Source organism: Nuphar pumila, chromosome 5 (genome assembly GCF_984573655.1).
Source record: "Nuphar pumila chromosome 5, dmNupPumi1.hap1.1, whole genome shotgun sequence".
Classification (NCBI taxonomy): domain Eukaryota; kingdom Viridiplantae; phylum Streptophyta; class Magnoliopsida; order Nymphaeales; family Nymphaeaceae; genus Nuphar; species Nuphar pumila.
Genome location: NC_143253.1, coordinates 33,773,874 through 33,787,308, shown reverse-complemented (window position 1 = coordinate 33,787,308; position 13,435 = coordinate 33,773,874). Strand labels below are relative to the sequence as shown.

The 13,435-nt window shown below is 37.5% G+C and overlaps 1 pseudogene; it reads left to right on the top strand.

Annotated features, from left to right (window-relative positions):
• Positions 1-6,358: 6,358 nt before the first annotated feature.
• On the top strand, positions 6,359-8,302 carry LOC149837332 (putative kinase-like protein TMKL1 pseudogene; annotated as a pseudogene).
• The last annotated feature ends 5,133 nt before the right edge of the window (positions 8,303-13,435 follow it).

Sequence of the window (13,435 nt, the reverse complement as noted above, 5' to 3'; positions counted from 1 at the left end):
ATACTTAACGAAGGTGATAATAATCGGGGATGATAATAGAACTGAACAATTAATGAACTGTGCCTCAGATCAAGTTAATTATGGTAAGAAATTCCAATTTTACTATAAGAACAAAAACTTGGACTTAGACCTGGTTTGCAGCTTGCCTCCCAAAGAATGATGTGAAACAGGGAAAATGATTTATTGGTCTTAGACCTGGTTTGCAGCTTGCCTCAGATCGAGAGACGAATTTATTGTTTCAATATCTAAATCACTAATTTTACGAGTAAGACAAAACAAATGATTTTCCAATTTTCCCATATAGGGAAAATGTTCGCTGCTCTTGTGGATTCCAAACCCTTAGTGAAAAAACTCTATTTTTATTTTTATTTTTATTTTCACATCTAATCCTCTAGATATGATCTACATGTTTGGTTCAGTAGAAACCAACTCTTGAATGCTTTTCCGAAGTATATATAGGATTTTGTGGGCGGCAAAAATCAATGGCTTACAATAATTTGAATATTCAGCCTTAAAAAATTCATATTTTATACAATCCAAGGATTGATTCATACTATTTTTACCATGTTGAATACATGCATAATGTTAGATTTGGTAAAAAATCACCTTCCCTTTTGAGCTTTACCAAGGGGTTACGGGGTTTGGAACTCATGAAGGTATCCAATATTTCTGTTCCACCCCGCCCTCTTTCTATATATACAATAGAAACTTCTGGTTAAATGCCCACCCGTAACCTAGCAGATAAAGTACATTACATAGTCAGTTTTAGGTTAGAGATTGGCGACTTACCCATTCAGTGACTTTGGCACTGGACGTTCCCAAAATGGGTACTATCGTGTCGGGTGAATTAAATATGTTGGCATTCCAGGCTTCCTTTGCCTTTCAGGGAGGGCCTATCCGAAAGAGAATCCAATGCCTCTTGGTCGTGCTGAATAGGACGAACCGACCTCCGTTGATATCTTTGCTTCGGAACAAAACAATTAGAATTAGGCTCGGTCAACTGGAATGTGTATTATCCATATAAGAGATATTCCAATTGAGAAGATCTATCGACCTAAGACGAAGAGAAAGGTCTATCTATTTTATTTAGTTATTCAGTTAAACCAATGATTCGTTATTGGAGCAGATAGCAACAACCATTTCATCGGACATGCGCATTTTTTATTTTCCAATGGATTTACATGTTTCATTAATGGAAATTGTTTGATGTAGTGAGTAATAGGTTCTGGTTGTTCGCCGTTCAAGAATTATTGTTTAGGCAGTTCATACCATCCATACATAGTGTTTTGATATATATATATATATAAAGTGATAGTTGTGCAACCCTTAGGTGCGCAGCTACCAGCTCAATCATACTGGTTGTTCACCACGGGTCTTTGATAGATGGCCAGCACAAAAAATACAAAAAAAACTCACTTTTTTTTTATTTTAGGCTTTAGCGGTACTCAAACGAGTCGGTAAAACTTTTTTTAAAAGAACATTTATGTCCTTCAAGTGTTTTACTGATGCTTTTGAGCACCGCTAAAGATCAAAATTGTGACCTTTTGTGGTGCAGCCTAAAAAAGAGCAAAAATGTTGATTCAGCATTTTTTGTGCTGGCCGTCCATCAGGACCGCCATGGATGGCCAGTATGATTCCGCTCTTAGTTGCTTACTTAAGACAGCACAACTACCACTCAATATATATATATATATATATATATATATATATATATATATATATATATATATATATATATATATATATATTGGGAAAACATTTTTACTCCTAGATAGATTGCTAAAACATTTATACATCATTGTTATTCATCTTTAACGATGAAATTATGAAATTATTGACCGTTAAATATTACCATTTAAAGTGTTTTTAATGGCAATATTTAACGGCCAAATAATGTCGCTGTTAAAAATATATCATTAACGGGATATATAAAGTCGTTGTTATAGGTATATTTATAACGACGACATGTGTGCTGTAATTGATTAATTGCTGTCACTTTTATTATCATCGTTAAAGCATCATCGTCATTGGCCCTCATTCGTAATGGTCATATAAGGTCGTCGTTATAAGCATACCTCTAACAACGAGAGCTAAGGTCGCCGATAAGGTATATTTATAATGACAACCTAATTAACGGTCATATAATGTTGTTATTATAAACATATATGTAACGGCGATATCTTAAGGCATCGTTATAGACATGTTCATAATAATGATATTTGTTTAAGGCCCAGGTGTTCACCAGGATATCTAAAATCAGTGTTGCTGCTCAGTCAATAACAGTGACTTTTTATGTGGCCGTTAAAGAGTCACAGCTATTGACCCTCTTCCTTGTAGTGTTATGTTATAAAGGTTCATCTACACAAGGACATGTCACTCAGGTTTAGCTCACAAGTTCAATTTTTTTGGAAGATAGGACATGAGGACACAATATTTTTAAAATTTTAATCAATAATTTTTTTTTTATAATACGAAAAATATGTTTTTATTGAGAAATGTAAAAAAGTATTAAAATAATGATCATACGTGTCCATGTCTGTATCACACCGCAAATAGCGTGTGCACTTGTATGACCCTCTTGGATCCTTTGTCCGTTTCGGTCATCATTTCAAATATAGAAGTAAAGCAACATTAATGCTTGTGCAACTGATACCCAACAGAGAATCTTTTTTCTCTTTCTACTTGGAAACACATAAACACGAAAATGAGTCGTCATGGATCAAGTGGCCCTTGCTTTGCTCAATCAATAAGAATTAATGGAACTCATAAATTATGTATACTTGGTAGGCCCCCCTTTCGCTACCTAGCAGATGGTTGGTGTACAAGCGATCACTCCAGTGGGTCCAGGTGCTGATTTTAGTCAGCATTGTCTCCGGATCTGAATCGGACCGCTAGGTTCAGATCCAACATCTTATCCATTTCTCATTCTTATTTAATAGATTCATCGTCAAGTATAAAGTAATCAACATCCATCCTTGTCATGTTAGGCTCATAGTCATAAATTTCGGCCATTTTTAGAAGATCTCGCAATTTTTTTTTTTGTGAGATTCGAAAACATCGATATAATCTCGTAAAAAACATGACATTTTCAAAGAGAAAAAACTGGCTACACTCTATAGTACGGTATTCTCTAGCCAAATACAGTTCAAGTTTTATTTCATCAATTTGACCCAAAGACACCACATGGTCCATTTACTAGAAAATGTACTCTTGATCGAGTATTTTCAACGTAAAAAAAAAATGACTTTCTTAATAATGAAGTTTTTACTCATTGTGGAGCATCGAATTATGAAGACTTCAAAAAAATCTGCTTATACAATGTGCTCGGACGATCTAAAACATGTTTATGACTAAACAAACCATATAGGTCATATCCATAGGGCGTGATCTACTGAAAAAAAGAAAATGTGATGAAATGGACCATTTCTACTATAGGGTATGGTATAATCGAGGTTAACATATATATCTCCCCATTTTTAAAATATCATTTATGTTGAAGATATCGTGTATTTTTGTGATATTGATGTGTTATTAATTTATATTTTTATATATTTCTTATATTTTAGTTTTTCTTAAAACTATGCATTTTCTTATATATTTTAAAATTTAAGTATACCAATAGTTAATTTCCTAAGCAAAGCAAAAAATTTAAATTATCATGAGATTTTCTCCTGCCAAGAAGATCTCGATAGTGTGATTTGTGACTATGATTAGGATGTGTATCCGTCTAGTTTTCAAACTGAACCAATCTACTGTGAAGAACAGATTCATGGTCCCGGACCATATGCAGAGAATGTGATCCCCATGTGGGTGCTTTGAAAATGGACAGCCAAAGCCGCCCCCAAGAGTCTGGGTTGGCCTGGTCCCATCCATAGTTACAAATAGCATGAGATTTGTTAAAATCTTGCGATAATATCGCGAGAAATTGCCTGAAAGTTTAAAACGGCAATTTCTCATGAGATTTTCAAAATATCGCGAGATTTATGAAAAATACATAAATACCGCGATTTAAACGAGATATTTATGTTTTAAACGGCTATTTATCGTGAAAAAAATCATGTATTTTTATTTTTAAATAAATTTTATTAATATTTTCTTATAAAAAATAATTTTTACATTTTTTAATTTAATTTTTTATTGCCAAGATTTTGCCCAAAAAAAATCCAAGATTTATGATTTTTTTTCGATTTATCGCTAGTTTTTGAAAAACGAGAAATTGCCCATAAAAGCGTTTGTCACTATGGTCCCATCATGCCATATAGACGGTGGTAGGCATGCAGCAGTGTAAGCTATGCTGGTGAAAGCAACTTTTAGTTCATTTATTAAAGGGAAGTATTACAATGCACAACCGTTCAATTAATTTTAAGCTTTTCAAAATGATTTTTTTTGTAATTTTTTATATTGGTTTTGTTGCCATTTTAACAAGTATACTTTATTTAATTTGAACACCCAATGTCTAACCTGCCCTCCCTTTAAAACCACTTGCCTCTTCCCTAACCTCCCATCCTCCTCACTCACCGGTTATCCACCACCACCAGAAAATCATCGACATCAAATACTGCATGGGTACCGGCTTGGTCTGCCCTCGCTAAACTCTCTCTCTCACTCTCTCACACTCTCTCTCTCTCTCTCTCTCTCTCTCTCTCTCTCTCTAAAAAAATAAATAATAATCCATAATGACAAGAACCATCACCACCACTAGCTATCGGCAACGTCAAGTCAACTGCACAGGCTCAAACCATGCACTTGAGAGCTCTCCTTTTCTGCTAGTATCAAAGAATCCCTTCCCAAAGGATATGATTTCAAAGACTCAGATAATTTATGAATTTGTGTTTTTAAAGTCAACAAAACCATCAAATCTCAAGAATTATCTTCACAATTTTTTTTTTGTAATTTGCTTTCTGGGCAGTCATCATGTCACAACCTCAAGCCTTCCACTTGAGAATACCAAAATCACCCAAAAGCATGACATCATTTCACTCACAAAAATTTCAAATTTTTATCCCATAACCACTCAACTTATATTCTTTCTATTTCAGGTATTGAAAATTACATAATTAAACTGAAAAACAAACTACAAAATTGACTCAATACTGAAAGTAACATGAAAAAAAAAAACTGAATTTGAAGATTTCAAAAACAATAAACCGTATGCAATTTGAAGATTTAACAGAAATGCACAAAGAAATCACTTTTGAAAATTGAAATGGATAATCTGAGGACCACAATCCACTCACATGGCTGAAAGCATTTTGAGCATACCATTGGTTTGGGAAAAAAATAAAAAAACGAGAATGAGAAGTTATAAAAATCGTTCACAATGAATGGTGAATAGGTGGAAAAGCAAAAACAAGGTGATAATGAAGCAAAAAACTTAATTCTTTCAACAACTAATCTACAAAAATTAACCATAAAACAAAGCAACAAAATTGTCAAGCTGAAAATAACCAATACAAAATGTTCAGCAAAACCCTAAAACCAAAACCAAATACCCTGCCCAGGGACATAGAGATAGGGAGACTGCTTGATACCAAAGGCAGATTTAGTTATAGGAATTTTTCGGTGGCTTTCCAGTAATGGTGGGCAGCCGGTGAGTGAGGAGGACGAGAGGTTTAGGAAAGGGTGATGAGTTTTAAAGAAAGGGTAGATTGGATATTATGTTTTTAAATTAAATAATTTTTTTTTAATAAATGATAAAAAAATCAAAACATTAATTGAAAAAAACCATTTTGAGGCACAAAATTCTGTTTTAAATATTATTGTGAATGTTATTAGAATGCACGATTGGTTTTGCATGGTAACACTTTATTAAATTCATAGTTTCCTCAAAGAAGAAAAACACACTCAAAAGAGACAACACTAGCTGCCCCTACTTTCTTGACATATAACAATTTCAAGAAATGTTAAGCACAAAGATATTATGGCCATCACCCAACACTCTATCAAATGCTGTGTTTAGAAACATTACTCTTTTAAGTTTTAACTCCACAGAGTGAAATAAATGACTTGAGTAAACAAACAAAAGAGGGGGAAGATTCAAGATGGAGAGAATATGACCAGCCCCTTGATTTTGGCTGTGCAAAACCCAGAGATAGCTGTGAGAATTTTAATGGGGGCAGCACTGTTTCACAAGAAACAAACAACGGAAGCCTGTCTTCTCAATCAATTCCCATTTCCTTTTTACGTTTCCTACTGCCGAAGAGCTCAAATGAGAACCTCAAATCCTCAGTTGATAGACGAGGTTACCTTCCTATGCTCTAGGAGCCCATAGGTCTCCTGCTCCTGTCGTCACCATATCTACCCAAATCATCTTCTTCATCCCCACCATCCATCCATCCACTCATTCATCCATCTACCCATGGCTCCTTATGTCTTCTTCCTCCTATTGTTCTTTCTCTCTCATGTTTCTGCTCAATTTGCCAGTGACCCACAATTGCTGTTTTTGATAAAAGAGTCTCTAGAGGGAATCAGTGCAGGTGAAGAAAACCTTCTGCTTTCCACATGGAATCGCTCTTCTCCCTTCTGCAAATGGAGGGGAGTTCAATGGCTGAATCAGAATGGCACCATTCTTGATTGCCACTCATCTCCAGTGAGACACTCCTCTTCTGAACCTATCTATGTTCACAGCATCCAACTTTCAGCATCTGGGTTAACAGGGAGACTCCCAAAAGAGTTGGGTAGTTTGAATTTCCTTGAAAAGCTTTACCTAAATGCCAATTCTCTCAGTGGGGGAGTCCCTCTTGAGATAGGAAACAGCCTCAACCTCAGGTTTCTGTCACTTAGCCAGAACAATCTTAGTGGAAACCTTCCATCTTCAATGTGGAATCTCTGTGATAATCTTATCGAGTTGGACCTCAGTGAAAACACCTTTTCTGGTTCCATTCCATCCCCTGCTCTTCCTAACACCTCCTGTTCAAACCTACAAAGGTTGGACTTGAGTTCCAACCATCTCCAAGGTCCAGTGCCTGCATTCATTTCCAGTTTTACAGGCCTCCATTATCTCGACCTTCACAACAACTCATTTTCTGGGCCTATACCAGAGAGCCTTGCCTCACTGAACCTGACTTTTCTTGACCTGTCTTTCAATAATTTCAGTGGATGGGTCCCAAATTTTGCTCAAGACTTCAGCTTTGATGGTAACCCATTTCTCTGTAGGCAGAGTTCTTGCAAAGAAATAGGTAGGCAATGGAGGAAACACAGGGTGGGAGCTGGAATTGTGGTGGTCATGGTCATAAGCCTGGTAGCATTTCTGGCATTTGCAGTTTCCCTTTCCATCTGTCTCTACAGTTCAGAGAAGAGGAAGCAGAGAGAAGTGCAAGAGGAAGAAACTGAGGAGGGTCAGCTAATCCTGTTTCATGGTGGAGAGAATCTAACAGTTGATGACCTCCTTAATGCTTCTGGTGTAGTTATAGGCAAGACACAGTACGGAACTCTCTACAAAGCCACTGTTTCAGGTGGTGGAGGGGCTATGGCCCTAAGGCTACTTCAAGAGAACATGGTAAGAAAGCCTCAACCAGCGTTCTTTTCTGCAATTAGGCTTCTGGGTCATCTTCACCATGAGAATCTAGTGTCAATTAGAGGCTGTTACCAAGGAGAAAGAGGAGAGAAGCTCTTGGTTTATGACTATGTGGAAGGTAAGAACCTATCTGAGATGCTTCACTGCTCTAGGATGCAAAACCAATTGAGTTGGCCTAGAAGGTATGAGATTGCAGTAAGGATAGCTCATGGCCTTGCTTTTCTTCATTCTGACTTTGGTGAAAATGTCGTCAATGTCTTTCATGGTAATCTCAAGTCGAAGAATGTGATGGTTGATGATTTTTATGTTCCAAAACTGATGGACCATGGTCTGTGTGAGTTGATGAACCCCTCAGCCATGACCATGATGCTGAGTTCAGCAGCAGCAGATGGCTACTGTGCACCTGAAGCAACTAAGCTAAAGAAGATCATCAATGGCAGAAAGTATGATGTCTATAGCTTTGGAATCCTGCTGCTTGAGATGCTTATGGGCAGGCCAGCAGGAAAATGTGAGTCAGATTCTGATGGTTTTGTAGACCTGCCAACCATGGTGAAAAGGGCAGTCTTGGAAGAGAAAAGTATGTGCATCTTTGATGAATTGGTTCTGGGTATGGAGGAAGAAGATGTCTTACTAGAGTTTTTACAGTTGGCTATGGGCTGCTGTGCTCCCTTACCTTCTGTTAGGCCTGGCATGGATGAGGTGATCAGAAAGCTTGAAGACTTGAGACCCACAAGCATTTCTTCCATGTACACATCTATGGATGGCAAAAGTGACAGTGAGGGTTAGTCCTCCACAACCCTTTTGCTGAACAACTTTTCTCTCACCTTACAAGCTTATTATTCTTGTCGTCTTAACTTGGCCTTCATAGATTTACATAAGGAAGCTGTAACATTATGAAATTCTACAGTTTTCTCTCTCTTGTAATTAGGGGTTTAGTCTAAATCATATGGGTGCAATAATTCAACCATGTGTACTAAGTTAATCGGAAGTGTGCTCTAGATAGTAAGAATTTGAATCAGCTAGAAAGTGTTTTTTCTTGCGAAATTAGTAATGAATGAATATAACGTGCTCAAAGCAGAGCAGTGCAGAGGACACAAAACAACTCCAACACCAACCTTGGAGCATAGGACAGATTCTACCATGGTGCAGCATGTAGATGTCCTATTCATGGGCTTCCATCTGCCACAGTTTTCTTGGACCAACCCAATGGCCAAGGGCGTCAAGTTCCCCAGTATGCTGTTTGCAAGGCTCTGAGCTAGTCCCTCTAAAGATGGACTTGGCAAAGTCAAGTCTGCAATTTCTTGGTGTTGGAGGCATAAAGCTAAGTAGTGCTAAATTCCATGAAAGGACTTAATGTAGTCTCTCACACAAATCCAACGTCTCTTTGTAAGCCCACATATCATACTAGTGAAAAAAGAAAATGGTCAAAACATGTATGGTTTTCTGGTATTATGTGAGCTCTACTAACTTGTAACTTTCTGTCTGTGCATTATCACAACCAGGGCAAATAGCATTGCTTGAATGACTACTAGGGTTGGTTTGATCCCAATTCCAAAAAACCAAAATGATGGTTAAATGGGAATTTTGCGGAAAATAGGCTGCAAGCTTTGGTGTATGCCTAGGCAATAGGGAGCCTCTCTTTTTACCTTTTGGAAAATAGATTCAATAGCTGTAATTGATTACTTTTTCAAGCATCCAAGTCTATTTTGCGAAGTAGGATGTTATGTCATTGTCAAATGTTTGGATTACACAAGGAAAGGACATGACTACATGGAAATCTGACAAAACTAGGCCTGCTGGTAGTCTAAAATGCTCACGTATGAACCTGAGCATTTGACACCCAACTTTTGTGCCAATTTCCACTTTACACATCAGCTTGGTCTTGATATCCCATTTATCCTCCCAAATCCATATTTCATTATTCACAGATATGCAGCAAGTTGCCTTTAATGTGGGATAATTTGGGAAATGGCATTAGTGAATTACAATGCAAATGCTAATTCAGTGTTGCAGAGCCGTAAGAACCTGACTACGAATGGAGGTCACTTAATGGGAACCTTAGATAGTAAACTCCGGATGAGTGTCCTAGTACTATTGTGCAAACCATTGGTATTATCTTGAGGGCAATTAGTTATAAACAAGAGGTGATTCCTTCATCTTCTCTAGAACTGCTCTAAACTATGAGTATTACTGCTTTTAACATCAAAATGTAGGTTTTGTTTGGATGATACCCAAAACTTGGTTTTAGGTACCAACTTTGCATCCAAAACATTGTTTGGTGGCTACTAGGTTTTGCTAAACCTGGTCTGAAGAACTAATTTTGAAAAAAACCCTCTCCTCTCTATTTTCAACCAGGTTTATTGGGAGGGAGGGTATTCCCCAACTTTTCACCACCCATCTTCCCCCCTCCACAACATAAACCTCACCATACCTTCCTTGGTCTGGCAATTTTCAGCTGGCAATCGGCTGGAAATTAGTGGGACTAGCAGGGGGTGAAAGTACTAGTCTAGCAAGTTTTGATGATGGAAATAATATGTAACGCCCCAATTTTTTAACTAGTAAATGTACAATATATATATATATATAAGCATAATCCTATTTCTAGTTAAACAAAGTGGCAGGGTATAGGAACTTGAATATTATTCCAAATGACAGAGCTTAATACATAATCATCTCATATTGGGACTATAACCCAATCAGTTCTCAGGTCATAAACAGAAAGCAGTATTATGATGCCATCGATCGAGACGGTCTTCACTCGAATGCTTCCATGTAGTTCTCACCTGAAAAAGATAAACCATATAGGAATGAGACGAAAACCTTGCCTGAGTAGAGAGTACGTTTCCATATACAAGTGTTTAATATCATGTGTATATGTGTAAGTGTGATGGTATGATTCGATTAAACAAGAAATTACACAATAAATGATGACAAAGGGGAGTAATCATTTATGTGACCTTGTAATTAAGTAAATAATTGTTTTTCAACAAACGAGGTCAAATTTTCTTTTAGATTTCATTTGTTACTTACCCTGTGGGTATGCATAGGCATTCATTATCGTAGCGGTCCAAGACCACACGGGGGTATATTATGGCCTTTCAATTTATTACCCGTGTGACTAGTCGTACGGATTTTTAAAGGGGGCGGTTCACGGCCGAGAGAGAACCCCACATTGGCAACTGAGAATTTGGATGCACCCTAATACTTCTGCAGAAGACATGGACCTACCACTTAGGATGCATTGGTAGTCCTGACCCCCTTCTACGTGGACTGAGGACCCGATGAGACGCCTCACTCTAATGAAACTAAAATGTCACGCGGAGATTGTACCATCTACCCTCTCCAAGGTAGAAACTGGGTCCGGTAACATACATCGCCTTATGGGTGTACCTAAAACCCTAGGAATTTCCAGTAACATATACCTTTTCAGGTATACCCAGAATCCCAATAGAAATGGTAACATATACAAATTTCTGGTATACCCAGATTTATGTGTTTAATGTCTTAATTTCATTATTTTCCTGGTGTAAATCATAACACCCCTTATTTTTCATGACAATACGTAACGACAGCGTCGCTTGTGCTCCAAGTAGCAGTTTGATGGTCCTGCGGGACCTCTCGCTTAACCATGATTATGAATAACTAGTTACCCTCATATTTATAAGTAGATATATGTTTTCTTTTCAGGCCAGATTCAAAGACCTCTCCTGATATTCTGCATACCATTGAGTTTTAAACCTATCAGTAGTTAGCACAAGGAGACGAGCATTGCTAATTGCCTCTTTATTATATATATATATATATATATATATATATATATATATATATATATATATATATATTTTTTTTTTATTTGCTAAATGTCAACCACTATCCGGACCCATCGTAACAAGGTAGCAGTGACTGCTACCCTGCCCATACTCCAGCCCAAGCTATCTGGATCCTGCTGCTAGGATATTATTCTGGTCCTGCAGTAACCCGTCGACAGGTGTGACGTGTCATGGTTGAAGTCGCTGCAGCCCACCAGTTGAACAGGCACAGTAGAGCGCAAAGTGACCTTCGGTGCACCAAGGTCGTTGGCTTTCCACAGAATGTACCAGCGTGCTGGCATCTGAGGGGTTCCAGACTATTGTACATCAGCAACACCAACAGGCTGAATGCAGGGTTCTCAGCCCAACCCTCGATCCAGGTCTATCGACCCTCGACTAGATCAGACCGACCATCATAGTCCGGTCTGTGCACAATACCACAACAAAAAAGGTAAACTAGATCCTGAACCTCAACCCATTCCTAATTCCACCATTTAATGTATGTCGCATTTTTTTTTGAAGGAGGCAGTGTGTGCTCATATGCATGCAAGCTATGTTTTGTTTTGTTAACATGATCCATAAATTCGGTGGTGTGGAATGGCATGTGTAAATGAATGTTGGTTTAATCAGGTATTCTACCTATAGCATCTATGTGAATAACCCTTTTTGGTCTGAGACTGTACTCCCTCGATGAATGCTATAAGTTTGACATCATCCAGTCCGAGTTGCACACAGTCGAAAGTGTGAAGCTACTTATTTTCTATCTTCTTGAATAATGAATCTTACAATAGTGTACAGTTTTATAAATGAATGTGTGCAGTCTGCTGTGTGCTCAGACCTGCACCTTCCTGCATGTCCACCACCTAAAATTTTTAAGGGTATTGCAAATCGATCCACACTCAGCAGTTTATATCTAGATTCTATTGTATGACTGTCTCTAGATGCAGAAAATCAAATGAAAGTTCACATCATTTTTGGTGACGAATACATTTCAGGATTATGATAAGTTCACTACAATATAACAACATGATTCATGATATCTTATTGTTTTTTAATTACTATTTTTACCCTACTGCTAAATTAGCTATAGAACAAAATTGCAGATCGATGTTACTTACTATTATGCATGCAAAATATGGTAATAATGCCTTGATGATCTTCTAGACATCCAACAAGTCTTTATTTTTTTCTAGAGATTACTACGAACACCATTAGATGTGAAAAAACTAGAACAGTCATAACGTGATAGCATATTGTTAGATCCTTTAAAGATCTAACTTATACAGATTTTCCATGATACTACACACTGGTATAGAGAGACGGTACGGTACCCCTACTTCATTGAAGATACGAAACCCAGACTTGAGAGTGTTTCCCCTTGCTCCGCACCACCCCTTGCTAGTTCTTCCCAGAAGTCAACGAGAAGTAGAGAGAGAAACAATGGTGACAATGGCTGGAATAGAGAAAACGTGAAAGAGGGAGGAAGGTGGATCCAAAAAAAAACAATTTTTGTAAACCTCCCTCACCTTTCCGTTTTTTCCTTTCTTGAAACCGTCATCCCCATTCAAGGCTCCCAAAAAAAAATATGTTTCCCCTCCTTCAATGGCCTTGGTTGGGTTTCCCCTTTTGGAAAATTGCCCAGCCTCCTTTGTCTCAAAATCGTGCTTTCCTATTCAAGCCATCTTTAAATGAAGAGTTACAAAATTTTTTGAACCAAAACGAATTAAATTTTTTTCTTGGTAAAAAGAATCTTGCGCACATGGGGATTTGAACCTGAGTCCTCCTCTCTAAGGGGCAACAAACCCCACCAGTGCACTATCTTTCATTCCATAGCATATTCTTGCAATGTTGGTGTATTTTACCTTTATTAACGGTTTGGCAGAATTTTCAAAAAAACTAACATTTTTTCACACATCATCTTCTTGTGCTATAGAGTTTTAAACTTGGGTTGTCTCCTCGTTTGGCATTGCGCTCCACCACATTGCTATTCTGTTACTTGTTGCTCTTTGTTTGCCATTTATCTCTTTTAAATGTATATAGCATCTTAGTGAACCTCTTTTCGAAAGCTACTTCAATTTTTCACAATATCTGACCTACAACCCTTACGATA